The sequence below is a fragment of the Giraffa tippelskirchi genome, chromosome 4, assembly GCF_054371585.1.
Source record: "Giraffa tippelskirchi isolate mGirTip1 chromosome 4, T2T-mGirTip1v1.2.pri, whole genome shotgun sequence".
Taxonomy (NCBI): domain Eukaryota; kingdom Metazoa; phylum Chordata; class Mammalia; order Artiodactyla; family Giraffidae; genus Giraffa; species Giraffa tippelskirchi.
Window position 1 is genome coordinate 140,182,303 of NC_137278.1, and position 21,253 is coordinate 140,203,555.

The window sequence follows — 21,253 nt, forward strand, 5'->3', positions numbered from 1 at the left end:
GCTCTCATTGTGCTGCCCATAGATATGAAAATACTCAGAAAAAGTTAAAAACAACAAATGAAGGATCATATTTATTTAGACATATTAAGACATATTAATACATATTTATTAAGACATTTTAAATAAAATTGAATACACTGCAAAAAAGTATTTAAAGTAATACTATGCAAGTTGTTAGTATTTGAACACTGTAGAAAAAGAATCCTAATGCTGATAAAGGAAAATCTGATATTAGCACCAGGATCAACTCAAGCGTGGTTCTCACCTAGCTGGCTGAGGGCTATAATAAAAAGTGCTATGCTGATCTAGACAGTGTACTGAATAAGCAGAGGCATCACTTTGCTGCTAAAGGTCTGTATAGTCAAACTATGGTTTTTCCAGTAGTCATGTATGGATGTGAGAGCTGGAACATAAAGAAGGCTGAGCACTGAAGAAGTGATGCTTTGGAACTGTGGTGCTGGAAAAGACTTCTGAGAGTCTCTCAGACAGCAAGGAGATCAAACCAGTCAATCCTAAAGGAAATCAACCCTGAATATTCATTGGAAAGAATGATGCTGAAGCTCCAATATTTTGCCACCTGATGCAAAGAGCCAACTCATTGGAAAAGACCCTGATGCTGGGAAAATTTGAAGGCATGAGGACAAGGGGGCATCACAGGATGAGATGGTTGGATGGCATCATCAACTCAATGGACATGAGTTTGAGCAAACTCCGGGAGACAGTAAAGGACAGGGAAGCCTGGCATGCTGTAGTTCATGGGGTCGCAAAGAGTCAGACACAACTGAGCAACTGAACAACAACAATGCTGAAGCAGGGATAGTGAATGTCTTCTTTAAATACATTCAACAAATACTTCCATTTTTCAAACCAAATATTCTTATATATACTGTTTTTAGAAGAAACTGAAATATGTTTATAAAGCTAAGTATTCCTTTGTAATGAACACAATAATTTTCTAATATATTTTCTTTTAAAATTCACTCTATACCTTTAGAGGCCTTGTTAATGAGAAGACTGGTACAGATTTATTTCTCTTTCCATAGGACATCAATACCCCATTCAATAAAACAAATCAGGGAGTGGCTCATCCATATTCCTAAATTTGAATATTGGTTGTACAATCTTCCAGGGAATTGCTGAATTTTGACATTTTTTAGGTCATCTTGCATTCTATAAGACTAGATATTATATTGGGAAGTCAAGCCCCTGAATTACTAAAGGCTTAATGTATCATTCTAATTCCTTCACAGTGGTACCTAATATTTCAGTTTTATCATGTTTCAGTGAAGCAGTTCTGAACCAAAGAAGAGACCTTGTGAACCTTTAAAATTACTGATATGCAAGCCTATCTCAACTTACTGAAACCAATCAGGTTTTCTTACTGTTCTCAAACAGATGTTCTGAAAATATTAGCATACAACACTGCCCTGCCACCCATTCCGAACAACTATAATATCTTGTGTGTTGCTAACTACCTTTCATAGGCAAGAGTATGATTTTCCCACAAAACAAGGGTCGGTTTTACCTTTTTAAAAAATCTCTCCTTGACTGCAACAGAGTACATCAGGCTCAGTATGTACATTTGTCAGCTGATGTTATTTTTAAAGATTTACTGAAACCAAGTTAACCTATATAATGATGTGTTATTAGACAGTTAATTTTTAATTTTAATTCATTTATTTTAATTGGAGGATAATTACTTTACAATATTGTGACAGTTTTTGCCATACATCAACATGAATCGGCCATAGGTATACATGTGTTCCCTCCCATCCTGAACCCCCCTCCCACCTCCCTCCCCACCCTATCCCTCTAGGTTGTCCCAGAGTACCAACTTTGCCTGCCCTGCTTCATGCATTGAACTCTCACTAGTCACCTATTTTACATATGGTAATGCATATGTTTCAATGCTATTCTCAAATTATCCCACCCTCGCCTCCTCCCACTGAGTCCAAAAGTTTGTTCTCTATGTCTGTGTCTTCTTTGCTGCCCTGCATGTAAGATCATTGGTACCATCTTTATGAATTCCATATACATGTGTTAATCTATAGTTAGTTTTGGAGCAAAGTCGTGTAACATCCTAATTTATTGACAAGAATATTCAAACTGTTCAATGTTTTCATCTATTTTTGATGATTCAGTGCACTAAGAATTTTTGTATATGTATGAAAAGAGGTTTTTAATAGTTGTTATGTGTGCTGAAATAAATGTATTATTAGCGGGAGGCTTTATTTACATTTAAGATCAGAGGAAGTCGGTAATAGAACATTCATATACTCATGAGATTCATTCAACGTTAGATCTGTATGTTTCCCCTTAATCCTATATGAACTTTATGAACATAAAAAAAAAACAAAAAACTCTTTATGTTTGTATAGAACCACCTGCCATAAATGCAAATGGTTTCCTAGGTAAAGTTACTAAAGAAAGTTACATGATCTTTTTAAGAATTTACCTAATGAATAAAACATTAAAACATGGTAGTGTTTTAGAAATAGGATACTATGGGGAAAAGGTAGCATTTGCTTTTTCATAACACTTTCTTTTTATCCTAAGAAATATTTTATCCTTCCTCCTCAAGAGCAACAATTTACACTGATTACTTAGCAACCATATAAAGCCTAGCATGGTCAAGCTGTGATAATGGAACCATCAATGCAGTTATAATGTACTTAGGTCCTGAAGATGGTGGTTGCAAATATAACTATGATCCAGACTAAATCCTCTGCAAGTCTGGAAGGGTTAAGAGCCACTGAATAGAGCTCTTTAATACAGTAAGTCATGAGGTAAGGAAAAGGAAGATGAGGTTAAGAGCATGACATGAACTTTAAAAAATTCTAGATATATGGTTAACATGCAAATCCCATCACTCTATTATTTTCAATCTACAGGAAGACATTTATGTTACTCAAAATTTAATAACACTTCAAACACACATGCAGGAAAGTTCTTCTTAGTCTGACTGGGAATAGGGAGCTCTTACTTTTTCTTTCCATTTTCAATAGTGTATGATATTGTCATTCCTTTTCACTTTTATCACTTTGATAACTGAAAATTTAGTTACTTGATCATTAGTATGAGATATTTTTTAAAGCATGTTTACCAGTATGCAGTGTTACCTAATCTCATCCTTAGCTCATCTTTCCATAAGATTGTTTTAACTTTATTTATTTGTATCAGCTCTTTGCATATTAAGGACATTAACTTTATCTGTTATTCATGATACAAATACTTTCATCCAGTCATATTTTTAACTTTAATTTTGCTTATAGTTATTTTTCATTTTCAAGTGTTTAGTTGGATTTTTTATGGTGCTTAAAGATTCCTATTCAAATACTATAAACCATAATGTTTTATATTCTCTTTTAGTACTTTCATAGCATTGTTTTAAGGAGATTTTTAAATTTAAATTTAGGTTTTTAACCCTTCTGGAATTTATTTTTATGTGTCAATTTAAATAAGAATATAAGATATTTTCCCTAACTAAAAGCTCAACATAAAATACCTTGAAATATTTTATTATAAATGTACTCATGGGTGTGACAAATCATATTCTGTATAACAGCATCTTTACAAAAAAAATAATGACTGAGTAATATTCCATTGTGTATATGTACCACAGCTTCCTTATCCATTCGTCTGCTGATGGACATCTAGGTTGCTTCCATGTTCTGGCTATTGTAAACAGTGCTGCGATGAACATTGGGGTACACGCGTCTCTTTCAATTCTGGTTTCCTCGGTGTATATGCCCAGCAGTGGGATTGCTGGGTCATATGGCAGTTCTATTCCCAGTTTTTTAAGGAATCTCCACACTGTTCTCCATAGTGGCTGTACTAGTTTGCATTCCCACCAACAGTGTAAGAGGGTTCCCTTTTCTCCACACCCTCTCCAGCATTTATTGCTTGTAGACTTCTGGATAGCAGCCATTCTGACTGGTGTGAAATGATACCTCATTGTGGTTTTGATTTGCATTTCTCTAATAATGAGTGATGTTGAGCATCTTTTCATGTGTTTGTTAGCCATCTGTATGTCTTCTTTGGAGAAATGTCTGTTTAGTTCTTTGGCCCATTTTTTGATTGGGTCGTTTATTTTTCTGGAATTCAGCTGCAGAAGTTGCTTGTATATTTTTGAGATTAATTGTTTGTCTGTTGCTTCATTTGCTATTATTTTCTCCCATTCTGAAGGCTGTCTTTTCACCTTGCTTATAGTTTCCTTTATTGTGCAAAAGCTTTTAATTTTAATTAGGTCCCATTTGTTTACTTTTGCTTTTATTTCCAATATTCTGGGAGGTGGGTCATGGAGGATCCTGCTGTGATTTATGTCGGAGAGTGTTTTGCCTATGTTTTCCTCTAGGAGTTTTATAGTTTCTGGTCTTACGTTTAGATCTTTAATCCATTTTGAGTTTATTTTTGTGTACGGTGTTAGGAAGTGTTCTAGTTTCATTCTTTCACAAGTGGTTGACCAGTTTTCCCAGCACCACTTGTTAAAGAGATTGTCTTTTCTCCATTGTATATTCTTGCCTCCTTTGTCGAAGATAAGGTGTCCATATGTGCGTGGGTTTATCTCTGGGCTTTCTATTTTGTTCCATTGATCTATATTTCTATCTTTGTGCCAGTACCATACTGTCTTGATGACTGTGGCTTTGTAATACATTTGAATCGGTTCTACTGAGATGGATGAAACTGGAGCCCATTATACAGAGTGAAGTAAGCCAGAAAGAAAAACAACAATACAGTATACTAATGCATATATATGGAATTTGAAAGATGGTAACGATAACCCTATATGCGAGACAGAATAAGAGACACAGATGCATAGAACAATTTTATGGACTCTGAGGGAGAAGGTGAGGGTGGGACGTTCTGGGAGAATAGCATTGAAACATGTATATTATCATATGTGAAACAGAACTCCATTCCATGTTCGATGCATGAGACAAGGGCTCAGGGCCAGGGCAATGGGATGACCCAGAGGGATGGGATGGGGAGGGAGGTAGGTGGGGGGTCCAGGAAGGGGAACACATGTAAACCCATGGCTGATTCATGTCAATGTATGGCAAAAACTATTACAATATTGTAAAGTAATTAGCCCCCAACTAAAATAAATAAATTTATAAAAAAAATAAATAAATAAAATAAAATAAAAAGTAAAAAAAAAAAGAAAAAAAAATAATGAGTGGTGTTCTCTATCTTGAATATTGTCTGAAATATAAAAAAAGAATGTGAAATTAATTTCACGAGGTAAACTTTCTTTGAAAATTATCTGGAATATCTGTCACTTAAATATTCCAACATAAGCTTATACTCTTTATAGAACACAAACACCTACCTAAAAGCTTTTAAAATCACATGAATAAGTGCTTGGATTATTTGCTATTTGAAATTGTCTAAATTTCTGCTTTCTCCCATTTATTTAGGACAATAAAGTTAACAATATGGGATTCACCCTTGGTTCTTAGTTTGGAATTTAAGGTTGCCTTATAATTTGATCTTTGATATTATTTCCTGGGGGCTTCCCTGGTGACTCAGTGGTAAAGAATTCACCTGCCAATGCAGCAGATGTGGGTTTGAGCCCTGGTTCAGGAAGATCCCCTGGAGAAAGAAATGGCAACTCACTCCAGTATTCTTGCTTGGGAAATCCTATGGACAGAGGAGCCCAGAGGGCTACAGTCCATGGGGTCGCAAACAAGTTGGACAGAACTGAAGCAACTAAATGACAACAACAACAATTACTTTCTGAGGTTTCCTGCTTCTGATACTAAAATGTAATTTCCAAATGATTCAACATTTTTGAACTGTGAGCATTAAAGTTTACATGTGCATTTTTATTTTACACATAAAAACACTGTGGTATATAAGAAGTGAGATTAGTAAGTCTCCAAATTTCAAGGTTCCTCATCTGATACTTGAGGATTCTAATGCTACATCACAAGTCGAGGTGGGACTGAAATGAGAGAACACGAGAAAGGGCCAGCATAGGGGCTCATACTTCGTAGTCAAGACGACAAATATTAATTCCTTGTTTTCTCCAAACCTTGAAAACACATACATTACACCTGGGCCAGGAATACCCTTTAATTATAGCTTAATGAAAAGCAAACTGAATTAATGACCCAAGTAATTAAAAAGAATCTAGACATTTTAGCAATATTTAGGTAGAAAATTCTTTTTTAAAAAAAGGCATGAGAATTGCTACTGTTTGAATATTTATATTCTCTTGAAAATTCATATGTTGAATTCCTGGCTCCCAAGTGATAGTATTAGGAGGTGGACTGGGACTGGGCCTTTTGGGGTGATTAGGTCATGTGGACAGAGCTCTCATGAATGGGATTAGTGTCATGATAAAAGAGGCCTCAGAGAGAGCTCTGAGGCCCTTCTGCAAAGTGACGTTACGCTGAAGTGAGCTCTCATTAGACACCACATTTGCTGGAGCCTTGATTTTGATGTTCAAGTATCCAGAGATGTGAGAAATACATTTACATTGCTTCTAAGCCACCAAGTCTGTGATATTTTGTTACTGCAACTCAAATTGATTATGACAAGAATGTTGTCAGAAAAATAATAATATGTAAAGCAGAATAGCAGATGTTTAATAGCCAGGGTTATGGAGTCATGACCTCAAATTTAACCAATTAATAATTTCAGGTACTTGAGAAAATTACTTAAGCTGCCATAGTCCCAAATTGTTTATTTTTTTGTCTGTTGGTTTGCTTTGTTTTCATTTTGGTTTTCCATATATGGAGTGGGCATAATAACAATGGTAACCTTACAGAAATGCTTTATGGATTAAATGAAATTATGTCTCTAAAACAATTATCCCAATGTTTGACATATCATAATCTGTCAGTACAAGTAAGCTATTATGTTTACATATTGACAAAAGATGTTTTAATATGTAACCAAAAGGGAATTTCTAAGATACCATGGAAAGGCTGTTGTGGAAGAAATGCAATAAGGAAAACAATGAGAAGAGTTCCTGGACTGTGTGAAGCTGCTATGGTGCAAAGGGAGAAGTTATTTTTAAAAAGAATCCTCCCCTGGCCCAAGTTCCTGCCTCAGGTAAGCATCTCATCATGTAATTAAGGCCTCTTATCTGTTTCCATTAAAACATAATTTACAATAACACATTGTGTGTCAGGCACCTTTTGGCTTTCTTCAGTCACGGTGAGCCAGAAGTGAAACCCCCAAGAAATCTTTCTGAGACAAAACTGATCATGCCACCCTTTCACTACTTCCACAATGTTTAGGCTCCCTGGTTATGACATAATCCTGATACTTCTTCAGCTCTCTCCTGTAAGTTTTTTGCAGACCCCAAAACTAGCCATGTTGTCTCACCCCTTTTGCCTTTGTGGTTCTTGTCTGTCTGCAATGTCCTTCTCCTTTTTCCACCTGATGGTCACATTATCCCACTATAAGCTACAACCATGGAGTTTATGAAGTCTCTTCTAACTGCTTCCAGCCAAAGTTGCAGACAGTCTCTTTTGTGCTTTTAATGTAGTTTGTACATTTTTCTATTGTGGAACTCACTACTGTCTGGGAATCAAGAGAAATTAAATGACTCACACAAAGTCACCCAGATAAAAAGCATCAGAACTAGAGCTAGAATTTATTTATTTATTTTATTTTTATTTCTTCATCTACTTAAAAATATTTACTGAATATTAACAAAAATAAAAATAAACATTAAGGAAATGCTTACTTCAAAGCACTGTTCCTCCATTCTACCTTCTACCTGTCACTACTACTTGGGAATTATTTGTTTTTTTTTTTTCTTGCACTTCTCATCCATTAGTATTGAAGTGACTCAGAGGAAGGGCCATATTCTACTTATTTTTATTCTTTAACATCTAGAAAAATGCATTTTCAACAGGGGAGATAACATCTTCAAGGGGTCAAAAAGGGAAGGAAGGTGAAAAAGTTTTTAGCTATTACAATGCTTTGTGGCCTTCTAAAGAGCTCCAATACAAACAGATATACAGTATATCCATGGTATTAACATTTCTTAGGGAGAGGGCAATTAGATTAAAAAAATCTTTTCAAAGTATCCGAAGGTAGAATGGAGGAACAGTGCTTTGAAGTAAGCATTTACTTAATGTTTATTTTTATTTTTGTTAATATTCAGTAAATATTTTTAAGTAGATGAAGAAATAAAAATAAAATAAATAAATAAATTCCAGCTCTAGTTCTGATGCTTTTTATCTGGGTGACTTTGTGTGAGTCATTTAATTTCTCTTGATGTAGTACTATCACACAAGGCTGGCAAAAGATTAAAGCATATAAAATATTTATAAACTCAAAATATGTAAATAGAATATTCTTTCATGCTTCAGAACTATGGCATCAAAATTCCTTATTTTCTTCTCTACTCAGAAACTTCTCAAAACAGACTTTTTCATTTTTTTGTGTGTGAAATATGTCCTGATTTTTTAAGGGAAAACTGCTCTAATGTATACATCTTCACTCTCATAATGTCTTTATGCCTGTGTTCCTTAACTAGAGTGAAAGAAGTCTAAACACAGAGTTTATGTCTTATTCATAGTAGGTACCAAAATGAGTCCTACATCAATTCTAGAAGCTGATGAGAGAATGTGAAGTGAGGTGCTTACATGCCTGTTGTCCTGTCATTGCTACATAGAGTAATAATAAAGATCCTGCCAGCTAGCTTATCTAGAACTCTGAGCTCACTAAGAGCTGACGTGGAAAAGCAAAAGCATATTCTCTAATGAAATCTGCCTTTTATTGGATGTGTGGTATTCTAGATGTGTCATAATTCTGCAAAAATATTTTACATCAAATGCTCAAATCAAATGAACCAAATGCTAAATATCAGCATTATTTTCAAGCAAGCAGGATGATGAGAAATTAGACATGGTTCCTGGTTCCTCTAACATTCAAATAAAAAAAATATATTGAGTGATTAGTTAGATCAAATTCTTGTTGAAACTTAATTGAATAGGAAATTTCCAGAGGAAACAGGTTAGTTCTTTACTATTTTTATTTATAAGCAGCATTTTTATACTAAGATGTATGCAGCCTTTGTCTTATGTAGAGATGTAAAAATTTTGGAATATGGTTCATGGATAAAGAGACCTTCCAGGAAGCCTGGAGGCATGAGAAGCACGCATGACAGTGATCAAATTGCAGGCCAGCAGAAAAACCCCTTAGGCACTCAGCACAGAGAACACTGGGCAGTTTTCTCTAAAAATCTCCTTTGTAATTATGCTACATCATATTTTGCCAAAGGCATGGTCTGATTGGTGGTTTTACTGATTTACCAACCAATGCTGACAATATTATGTAAATAGAAGAATTGGAACAATAATTGTAACTGTTATGGAGGTCTCCCTAAAGACTACTTTTATCCTGCCATGAGTCCATGTGCTTCCCAGTGGATAATTCCTCAGATAATGTGTGTTATAGGTCATTGACTGTCAGTAGTAAGGTTAGTGTCATGGACTAAATACTTGAAGCTTAAATTTTTGATACTTAAATTTTTGACAAACAAAATTATATACATAATACATTGATTCACATAATTCTACTGAGCCCCATAAAACAGCATCCTCTTGAACAGGAACATTTATAATATATCTAAACATTTAGTTTACCCTTTAGGACACACATGAAGGTTCACTTGGATCAGCTTCACCTGATATCATCCAGTATGGATAGGAGTAGGAGGGAAAATGAACAATTGATAACCTCATGGTTCAAAAATTATAGACAGAAACGATCTTGGTAAGGCTATGATATCTCACTGAATACATGAAAGCTTTTAACTTTGTAAAGAAACTTTTCCCAAAAACCACTGTGTAAAAGTCAGCAGGATTGAAGAGTTAACTTCCTTTGGGGATTGTGAATCTGATCCTATAAAAACTCACCATCTATGGGATAATTAAGTGTCCAAAAGAGATGTATAGGGATCAATGGCTCTCAATAGCATCCTTATATCTTTAACCCTTACACATTTTTAAAATGCTCTATACACAAATCATCTTCAAAACATAACCTAATGTTGTTTTTTGAAAACTGGAGTGTCTATCCTTTCTCCTGGATATACACTGGTGAACAAAAGGCACAAGAAACCACAAAATCACTGTGGAGTATATCTTGGGGACAATATTACTTTAAAATGTGATGATTGTGAAAGATAATATTTTAATATTACAATATATAATAATGTAGGGAGTACACAATTTCTATGGATTTTAAGATTAAACAAAAAACTTGAAAGGAATATCATTCTTGAGATTAGTCCAAACATCCTGAACAATATATATTAACATATATCTTATGTATATACAAAAACATACATACACATGTATAAACAAATGTACACCTGTATATGCGTACACATGTATCCATATACAAGAACATATACATATGAACACACATAAATTATGTGAAACATTCTGTAAATTTTAAAATGAAATAAGAAAAAATGAAAAAAAGAAGATCAAAAATCATTGAGCAGATATTTTATTACTTAGTATGTTCTGTCTTGTGCTGTGAATTTTAAACACATTTTTTAAAGTAATGATGACAACAAACTTGAAACTTAGTGGTAGGCAACATTTAGAAATGAGCCCTGTGAGATTTAAGTACAATAGGTTAAATAACATGCTCAAGAGCACATGGTTACTAATTATCAAGGCTTGATTTCAAATCTAATATCTCAGACTGCAAAACAAATCCTGGGCTATTTCCATCCACATTTTGGTGTTAGGACTTCTAATATCTTATTTACGTTAACCACTGTCTAACCTTGTTTTCTCTTGCTATGCTACAATGAAAAAGAAAAAAATGAATTTTGATAACTATCGCTGATAGCACAGCTATAATATTATATTTAACATCATCTTTTATCTGGGCTATGATATGCAGTATGAATGACTGCAATAAGCCCTTGGATTAAATGAAATATTTAAAACTTCTGAATTACGTAAGGAAGGGAGAGACCCCAATAACTTGGTTTCACTTTTGTGTAAGAATGATATCAAGATCCTAGATATAAAGTTTAAATATAGTCAGATTTTTCTTTTATCATATCTAAATAGAAACAACAATCCTACTCATGGCACTAATACAGTGATTCCACTGTTGTACAGAACAAAGGGAGCTCCTCAAATATTGAAGATTTGAGAACAGCTAAGTATATTAAATACAAAACACTAGAAATCCTGAGTGTGGGTATCTAGAAGGCAAGGCAGTTTATTCTGATGGGTAAAATGTCTGTCTATGTTTCCTTTCTCATCATTTCAACCTCTCCCCTCCCCCTCCCAGCCTAACATCCTCAATAACTTCCTGGGTGAACAAGTTTGGGAGCTATTTTGCAGCAATCATCTATAAGCTAATAACTGTCACAGGACAGAGATTATATAAAAAATAAGGTCAATTGGCAACAAAAATCATCTATACTGATAAGAAATTTCTCCTCCAGATAATTCAATACTTAAAAAAACAAACAAAAAAAAACCCCTTTCCCCTTGGCAGCTTTCCTGCAGATAAACACAAACCATAATACAGAACTCGTGTTTTGATAACCTTTATCTCTTGAGTCCACTGTCATTTCAAGTTCTGCGTCCATCAAGATGTATTTATTTTCCCTGAAGCTTTCAATAAAGCACAAGGAAGTCTTAGAAGACATAACAGCTCTGAAAGACTGCAAAGTTATATTGCAAAACTACATGAAGTTTTCATAATGATCTCTGTGTACAGCTGACCAATATGTAAAAGGCCCCAGGGATAGCTGACAAATATCTTACAGGTTTAATAGGGAAGGGAGAACTCTTGAGGTTTTTATTTCCTTAGTGTACACATATCCTGGGGCCAAATGAATATCTTTATTAGAAGCCATTTCTCAAAGAAGAGATAATGATCACAAGGGAAAAAATAAAGCCTACATATTATGAAATATTTTTAGTATATGTTTGATTTTAATTAGGGGCATTTCTGGGTGTGCCAGGCAGTTTATTGAACCATTTCACATAAATATATCACGTGCATAGAATTGTTAAAGTTATTTTAATCCTTACTATTGACTATCTGTACTTGAAATATTATTGAACTGTGATTCAGGAAAACTGTTAATTCTAGTACTCAGTTTATCAGGCATATCATTTCTTGCTATAGTATCACAGTTTCTTAACACTATATACATGATTATAAATCTACTTATTTTGAAAGATTTTAAAAAGATGAAAGATATATATTAAAACAGTTAAAAGAGCTATGCAAAAGCAATGTGGCATTGATATTATTGCTATATAGTACTTTTCTTTCTGGAATATATTTATTGGTAACGTATACATAAAAATGATACGATATTTTTTTTTTTTTTTTTTTTTTTTTTGGTGCGCCTCCACCGCCCCGCAGGGTCCTGGGACACTGCGAGACGGGGGAGGTACTTTTTACATATTAATCAAATTAACAAAGATCAAACACAAAGAACAAATATTAAAAGCAGCAAGGGAAAAACAACAAATAACACACAAGGGGATCCCCATAAGGATAACAGCTGATCTTTCAATAGAAACCCTTCAGGCTAGAAGGGAATGGCAGGACATACTTAAAGTAATGAAAGAGAATAATCTACAACCCAGATTACTGTACCCAGCAAGGATCTCATTCAGATATGAAGGAGAATTCAAAAGCTTTACAGACAAGCAAGAGCTGAGGGAATTCAGCACCACCAAACCAGCTCTCCAGCAAATGCTAAAGGATCTTCTCTAAACAGGAAACACAGAAAGGAAGTTTCAACACGAACTCAAAACAACAAAGTAAATGGCAACGGGATCATACTTATCAATAGAGATGGATGAAACTGGAGCCCATTATACAGAGTGAAGTAAGCCAGAAAGAAAAACAACAATACAGTATACTAATGCATATATATGGAATTTGAAAGATGGTAACGATAACCCTATATGCGAGACAGAATAAGAGACACAGATGCATAGAACAATTTTATGGACTCTGAGGGAGAAGATGTGGGTGGGACGTTCTGGGAGAATAGCATTGAAACATGTATATTATCTTATGTGAAACAGAACACCATTCCATGTTCGATGCATGAGACAAGGGCTCAGGGCCGGGGCAATGGGATGACCCAGAGGGATGGGATGGGGAGGGAGGTGGGTGGGGGGTCCAGGAAGGGGAACACATGTAAACCCATGGCTGATTCATGTCAATGTATGGCAAAAACTATTACAATATTGTAAAGTAATTAGCCCCCAACTAAAATAAATAAATTTATAAAAAAAAATGATATGATAGTATATAATAGATAAAATATGATACAAATAAACAGAAATTAATAGATAACATATGCTTTATATTGGAATAATACTGGCAGAGGTTACTCAGAGTTTAAAATAGATAAAACAGTTCAAATATATGCATCAAGCCCATTCTTACCAGGTATGGTAATGCATACCGTTTTTGAAAGATACTTTTGTTTAAGAAAGCATCATAAAATAGTATTTTCTATCAAATATTATTCTTGCTTCATAAAAATGAAAGCTATAAGTTGTACAAGATCTTAATATATAAAATCCTTAAATGGTTTTTAGTGGCTGAATTTGCTGGCTGTTATCATAAAACACAAACATGCAGTAAAATATGCTATGAAAACGAATTCAACTTGAAAATGTAAAAGCACAGTAAGATTTATTTATAATTGTTTCCCATAAGATTAAGTTAATTTTATTACCTGAAGATACGCTCCAAAAGTTTTTTACTCTTTAAGAACCAACAGGGACTTCCTTGGTGGTCCAGTGGTTAAGTGTTGGAGATATGAATGAATTACACTTCTGCATTCAGCAGATGCTGTGTTCCCAATGCAGGGCACCCATGTTCAATCCCTGCTCAAAGAACTAGATCCTGTATGCCACAACTAAAGGTCGCACATGCCACAACTAGGGCACAGCCAAATTAAACAAACAAACAAACAAAAAGAGCCAACATATAAAAGGGTATAACAAATCGGCCACTGAACAAAAACGCATAATACACCATTAACAGAGATTATAAGTATATCATCTAAACCTCAGAAATATGAGGATTATAAATATGTAAAAGAATTCTGGGAAATTCAGTTTGAATCTGAAGTCAGAACCAATAATTAAAATAACTTCATAAGTTAAATATGTGTCAAATAGGAACATTCTGATTTTCAAAAAATCTTGATAGTTTAATAGATTACAAAAGAGGAGAAAAATATTGTCTCCTAAGAAAAGCCTTGAGAAATGAGTGTACATGTCAAGTCTTTTTAATTGCAGAAAATTTCAATCTCTCTCTCATTTAAACTTTCCACTGTGAAACCAGCTAAAAGAAAATTTCAGAGCAAGTTTCCAATTAATTATATTTAGAGATTTAAATAACTAGAGAAGATGGCTTATCTATTTTTAATGGTCATTTGCCCCAGACTGGTATATAAAATGAAGAATTCCTCCAAAAACCCATGGCCACTGCTTGTTGCTCTCACTAAAGAATGAATGGAGCATCTGGCACTAGCCTCTGAGAAAATGTTACTTGGTTACTGTCATAAAAAAAAAATTGTGTTTCAAAACAATAAGAATAAGGAAACAAGACTGAAGGGTGGGGATGCATGATCACAGGGCAGACTCAAAGGACAAAGAGATGTAGATTGTCCTGTGGAAGAAAAAGAAATATCTTCCCCCAAATATTGTCTTTTTAATTGAAAAATGATAGAAATTGAAGTGTTAATCTGTCACATTTATGTTCCTTTCTGGAAGATGTTATACTAGTCTATTTCGCTGATTTGATTCATTTCAACACCTTTTAACCTCATTGCTCAGTCCCGGGTGTTTATCTGAAGGACTGATGTTGAAGCTGATACTCCAATACTTTGGCCACCTCATGCGAAGAGTTGACTCATTGGAAAAGACCCTGATGCTGGGAAGGATTGGGGGCAGGAGGAGAAGGGGACAACAGAGGATGAGATGGATGGATGGCATCACCGACTTGATGGACATGAGTTTAGGTAAACTCCGGGAGTTGGTGATGGACAGGGAGGCCTGGCGTGCTGTGATTCATGTTTTCGCAAAGAGTCGGACACGACTGAGCGACTGAACTGAACTGAACCTCATTCCACTTTATCTTCCAGCTCCATTAGATACTATTTCTTATCCAATTTTTATCAGGTAGTTTGTAAAAAATAATCTACTACAAAAAGGATATCATCATTTTTAAAAGTTCATTAACAGATAATATTGAGTTTAAAATATATACAATAGCATTACAAGGTATGCTGCTGCTGCTGCTGCTAAGTCGCTTCAGTCGTGTCCGACTCTGTGCCACCCCATAGACAGCAGCCTACCAGGCTCCTCTGTCCCTGGGATTCTCTAGGCAAGGACACTGGAGTGGGTTGCCATTTCCTTCTCCAGTGCATGAAAGTGAAAAGTGAAAGTGAAGTCGCTCAGTCATGTCCGACTCTTCGAGACCCCATGGACTGCAGCCCACCAGGCTCCTCCGTCCATGGGATTTTCCAGGCAAGAGTACTGGAATGGGTTGCCATTGCCTTCTCCGTACAAGGTATGAAGTTCATGCAAACATCAAATTGAAACATGAGCTGGCAATGCAGCTATGACACTGTTAAAATTTCAGATACATTAACTCAGGATTTTTCAACTAGAATAGTACATTCTTAGGTAGAAAAGCAAGAATGTATAATACACAAATAGTAAAAGTCTGTGAATATACGAAAAGAATCTTTAAGCTCTAACTGGCCACTGGAAACAATCTTGAAATTCAATTATTAAAATTACATTTGAATACTCACATGTGTTAACAGTACTTTTCTCTGGGGTGAAATTATTGGGAATTCTAATTTTCTACATTATTTTTATACATAAAAATAATCATTAAAATTTAAAATATATATTTGAACTAGACAATACATACTGGGCTTCTCTGCTCCATAGGGTAAACTAGGAATACAATCTGAAAGGGATAGTGAAAAACAGTAACAAATCTACTTTGTCAATGTGCTTAGTCACTCAGACCTGTCTGACTCTTTTCAAACCCCTGGACTACTGTGGCCTGCCAGGCTCCTCTGGGATTTTCCTGGCAAGAATACTGGAGTGGATTGCCATTTCCTCCATTTTAGGAGATTGCAAAGATGTCACCATCTCATTGTGGCAGTAAATCTATTGCACTGGATTTTCCAGGCTGCTTATAAACTACTTGGAATTTCCTCCTCATTCTGATTCCTGGGTCTCTTGAAGTTTGACTACACTTAAATAGTCCATCTTCCTTTTTAACTTGTCAATTTAATCAACACTTTTATATTGTTTTACTTTCAATAAATGCCTGTGTCTGTGTATCACATGAACATGGCTAGGGGCACAAGTTATATGGACAGTTTTCCACTGAGGTTCGCTCCAGAATGAGGGGGAAGGAATGATTCCCTCCTCCCCCTAGAAGAGGGATATTCTGTGTTCTGCTAATGACTCTGGGCTCATATTGGAATATAGGAAACAAGGTAATATTTAAGTTAATCAAGTTTTGATCATCTCTTAATAAAAAAATTAGTTTCAAGGTCACCCTATCTGAGATCAAATATTTTAAATAATTTTAAAGTTTAAATATTCAAATTAATTAATTCTTTGTCATTAATAATATTCATAAAGTCATAACAATTCTCTTATGGTTCTTATTTCTATTCTCCTTTGAAATCAATTATGTTATTTGTAATTAATATAAAGTTATTAGTGGAAATTAATCCTTTATTTAAGTAAGAGTCAAGTCAGTATATTAAATTCACGTTTTGCTTGCTACCACTTTGCAAAGTATGTGTTGCAAATAGCCTGAGACATGGCAAGTTACCAACACATCGAGTGTGATAAATCCAGGACCCATGCCCAGATCTGTTTGAATCCTAAAGCTCACACCTCTCTCCATAGCTCTATACTGCAAAAAGAAGTGGAAGTTTCAAAGGTACGAAAGAATAAGGTGAATATTTTGCCCTACAAACACATACTCTTGTGATACAAACTGTAGTGGGGAAAAAAAACTATAAAACTCTAAGCATATTTATGCAAATATCTTCAAATTAATCCAAGCAACACTATTGGTTATTGCATGGCATGTCTTTGTAGAATACTTATGAAAAGAGAAGACAGATCCTTGCTTATTTGTAATGGTCATATTTTCCAGCTTCAATATTTAGCATTAGAAACTTGTTTTATTGGCTTTATTTTGCAGTACTGTATCATTCTTCATGACATCTGGAATGAATAATTAAACAGGTAACTGTGAAACACTACAGAAATTAATTTTAAGAGGACAAATGGGATCAGGGAACACAGCATACACTGCATTTTACTGAAAACACCTTCAGCCATTACACTAAATAATCCATGTCACATCCTCTGGTAATTTCCAGGGTGATTTCCTTTTGCCAGGATGAATTATTTCTGCCACTACTTGGACTACAGCATACTAGGGATATGCATTAATAGTGAGTTTACTTTTTCAAAACAGAAGGGGAACAGTTTAAAATTCTAAAGAAATTCCCCCAAATGCTGGCATCTTGCCATGACACTTATTCTGAATAGTAGTAGAGAGAGTGGGGATCAGCTTCTGGCTCCCATAGGCATCGCTGACGATAGCTTTCAACCGCCACAGAGCAGAAGCAGAGACAGTATAGGAGACATGGCAGGTGAGGGAGGAGGGGAGAACAACAGATGGGTCACTTGAGTGGACACTATGGAAGAAATAACACTGCCTGTGCTCTGAACCAGCTGCTTTTCCTTGATAGGACTAGGAAGACAACCCTTCCCAGGACACTTTACATCCTGATTGGCTCTCATCACCGACTTCTGTGACTGAATGTGGATGAAAGTCATAAAGTTTTGGGGGGCCTGGCCACAAAATGGCCAAAGTGAACCTCTATTTTCCACTGTCTCTCTCACCTCCCACTCACCACCCACCCGGATTGAGCAGCTGGAAGGAAGGGACTCCAAGATGGCAGTGGAGACACAGGATGCAAGGACCCCAGAATTCTGAGCTGTATCGTAGTAAAGAGCCACCAAGCAGAGCTGCATGACTGTGAACATTCACACTGGACTTTTTATGAGCAAGACATAAGCGTTCACAGAGATTTGGAGTGTGCTTACTCCAACACATACTTGATCCTGTCAAACCACAACTCTCTGGGACATTTTTTCTAAGATTGCTGGACCTAATTAAAGTCACACTTAGTGTGCTACATTCTTCAAATTCCTTAAGAAATAAAAGCAACAAAGAGGCAGCATGCTTCCATATCCAGAAAGTCATATTAAGAACAGAAAAGGAGTCTCATGCTTCCATTGATGGCCAACGTGATAACATGTATACTTAAAAAGTGAGTTTCTGGACCATTTGGGGATTTCCGGCTCTAAATCCACCAAAGTAATGGCAAAAATAAGCCCAAACACAGTCAGAAAGTGTCCTGAAATGTAAGAACTGAATCAGGAAAAAAAAAAAAAGCCACCCTCATCTGGCCTCAGAAATACAATGAAATGTTGCAAGTGAACACCTCTTACTAGGCTATTTCTTGCTTCTTTTCTGACCCTTGCATGCTAGTACATGCTTAGTCACTCAATCACGTCCAACTATTTGTGATCCATGGACTGTAGTCTGCCAGGCTCCTCTGTCGATGGGATTTTCCAGGCAAGAATATTGGAATAGATTGCCATTTCCTACTCCAGGGGATCTTTCAGACCCAGGGATTGAACTCACTTTTCTTGTGTCTCCTACATTGGCAGGAGGGCTCTTTACCACTGTGCCACATAGGAAGCCCTTTTCTGACCCTTGTGCACTTGCTGTTCTCACTTCCTGCACACACATGATATCCAGCAACACAGAACTAGCTCTTTCCATATATGTCCCCAGGAAGCTCTGGAACAGTTTTTTTGCCCCTTTGGTAGGAATGTTTGATCCTTGTAGTGAGAATTGACAATTTTCTTTAGTTGGTTCCTTAAATCTGTTCTTCTGCCCAATTTTCTCTGTTCTGTTGTTCATTGTAATTCATAGCTTCATGGTCACAATTATGGATATCTCACTTTTGTCTAAGAACCATTATACTTGATCCACTTTTTCCTCTAACCCTGCATTTAATGTACCAGGTTTGAGGTAATGGGTGGGAGTGGGGGACGTTCTTCATGGGGAAAGAATAATCATGGTGTTTGTCTACCCTGCAACAGATCATCCTCCTGATATACACGAAGTCATCTATTTCTTTATCCCATTTACAACCACTGTTCATACAAACCAAGCTCCTACAGATCTGGTCCTACTGAAAAACTTTAAACATTACATGACTACCATGTACTGAGCACCTCTTGTGTTTCAGGGGTGACTTTTGGCTTTGGTAGAATCAGGATGAGTTATGCTTTAAATTATACAATATATAAAGGAAAGAACATTTACTGAGCATTTTAAATCTTACAAAAACTCTGAGAATTATTATTCCCAAATTACAGATGATAAAATTGAGATTCAGAGAGTCTAAGCAACATAATCCTGGTGGCTCTGATGGTCAAGTATCTGCCTGCAATGCAGGAGACCCAGGTTCAATCTCTGGGTCGGGAAGATTCCCTGGAGAAGGGAATGGCTACCCATTCTAGTATTTGTGCCTGAAGAATTCCATGGACAGAGGAACCTGGTGGGCTGAAGACCATGGAGTCACAAGGAGTCAGACACAACTGAGCAACACACACACACACACACACACACACACACACACACACACAAGCAAGATAACTGGGTTTGCACAGCTACTTACTAAACAAGAACAGTAGGGGTTAAACAGTACAAGAAATGTTGCTATGATCACAAAGTTTCTCATCTAGGCAAACAAATAAGGCAGGGCCATGACTTTCTTAGTTTCTTCCATTTAAATCTTATGCTTTAGAAGCATTTTTTTATTGTAACAAGTTATAGTGTTGATCACCAATATCTCAAAAAAATCAATCAATACTATTAATGTCCATAATATTCCCAGTAACCAAGTAACATGTAACTTTTATTATCTTCAAATATATCTGTACAAAAAATGTATAATCCAAGAGAGAAAAATATTTGTGTATCTTGCAAATATTCTATAAATTCTATCTTAGAATTTACATTACCTGGAGTTAACTTAGCATTTTTTCAAAAAAGCAACTTTTGCAAAAAACAAAACATATCTCATTTATTTAAAAAGTTTTTTATTCTCTCATTTAAATTTGTGTTTATGCTTTGTCCAATTTACAGAGAGGTAAATATAGAATTCCAAAAAATTTTAAAAGTGAATTGAATCATTTAGGATTACAAAATTATGAATTTTTTTTAAATGAAGGTGAAAAATATGAAAGTACAAGAGGAGGTATCCTTCCATAGCTAGGGAGAATAATGAATTTATGATAAGACTGTGAGGAATAAAAGATAATAATTTATTTGAAAGATTTTGAATGTCTATTTTCCCAGGATTAGGGTAAACATATAAAACTATTCCTCAAAGATTTAGTCTTGTGCTACTTCGGAATTACCATTTTATGAAGGTTAATTAAATAATATCAATATTAGAATTTGTATTTTTCAAACCTTCCTCCCACCTCCCAGTTAAAGTACTTTTATGTATGTCAGAATGTGTGTTTGTGTTCTAGAAGATGTGTGTATGAATGCATATGCCTTTCCCCCTAAAGATGATTTACTTCATATATATGTGGAGGGATTTTCTATTTCTTTTACATTTTCCTAAATAAAATGGCAAAAAGGAATTTCACAGAAAATGTGTTAAATCAGTGACGTATTTACCTTTATTTTAAAGTGTCATGACACAGAGAAAGCAGCTTCAGAATTTCTAATTTCCAGAAAAAAAAGAAAAGATGTTTTTGGGTAAAAACCTTTTAAGAAAAGCCTCCATTCATGATGTATAAATATTCCTATGAAAGCATATTGATATTTTGCTTTGAATTTTTCTTTTATAAAAAAATGTCTCCCATAAATAGAAGCAATAATGCATGTTAGCCAGCCACAGTACTTAAATCATCTTTTATCTGAGCTGATGGTAGGGATGCTAAGAGGATTCTATTCCAAAGCACAATGGATCTCAAACATCAAATAAATCTCTGGCTACATGAACCCAAAGGAAAGGCCCCTCATGAGCATTTCCTCACACTACAGTGGCTTTTCACAAATAAATAGGCATTCTTAAGCTTAATATTTGAAGGCAGGCCCTATTTGGTATCAAAATTTTCAACTATTT

At 35.3% G+C, this 21,253-nt stretch overlaps 1 protein-coding gene and 1 long non-coding RNA gene across 3 annotated transcripts in view; one reads left to right on the forward strand and one right to left on the reverse strand.

The window, feature by feature from the left end:
• The window catches only part of LOC145544610 (uncharacterized), a 31,094-nt gene extending 12,820 nt beyond the window's left edge, over positions 1 to 18,274 (forward strand). Inside the window, exons 4-5 of the long non-coding RNA XR_014081487.1 lie at positions 6,907 to 7,059; positions 17,783 to 18,274. This is a non-coding gene — a long non-coding RNA (uncharacterized LOC145544610). The remainder of the gene's footprint in view (positions 1 to 6,906; positions 7,060 to 17,782) is intronic.
• PDZRN4 (PDZ domain containing ring finger 4) overlaps positions 1 to 21,253 on the reverse strand; it is a 401,102-nt gene that overhangs the window by 279,793 nt on the left and 100,056 nt on the right. The gene's annotated exons all lie outside the window — the stretch shown is intronic.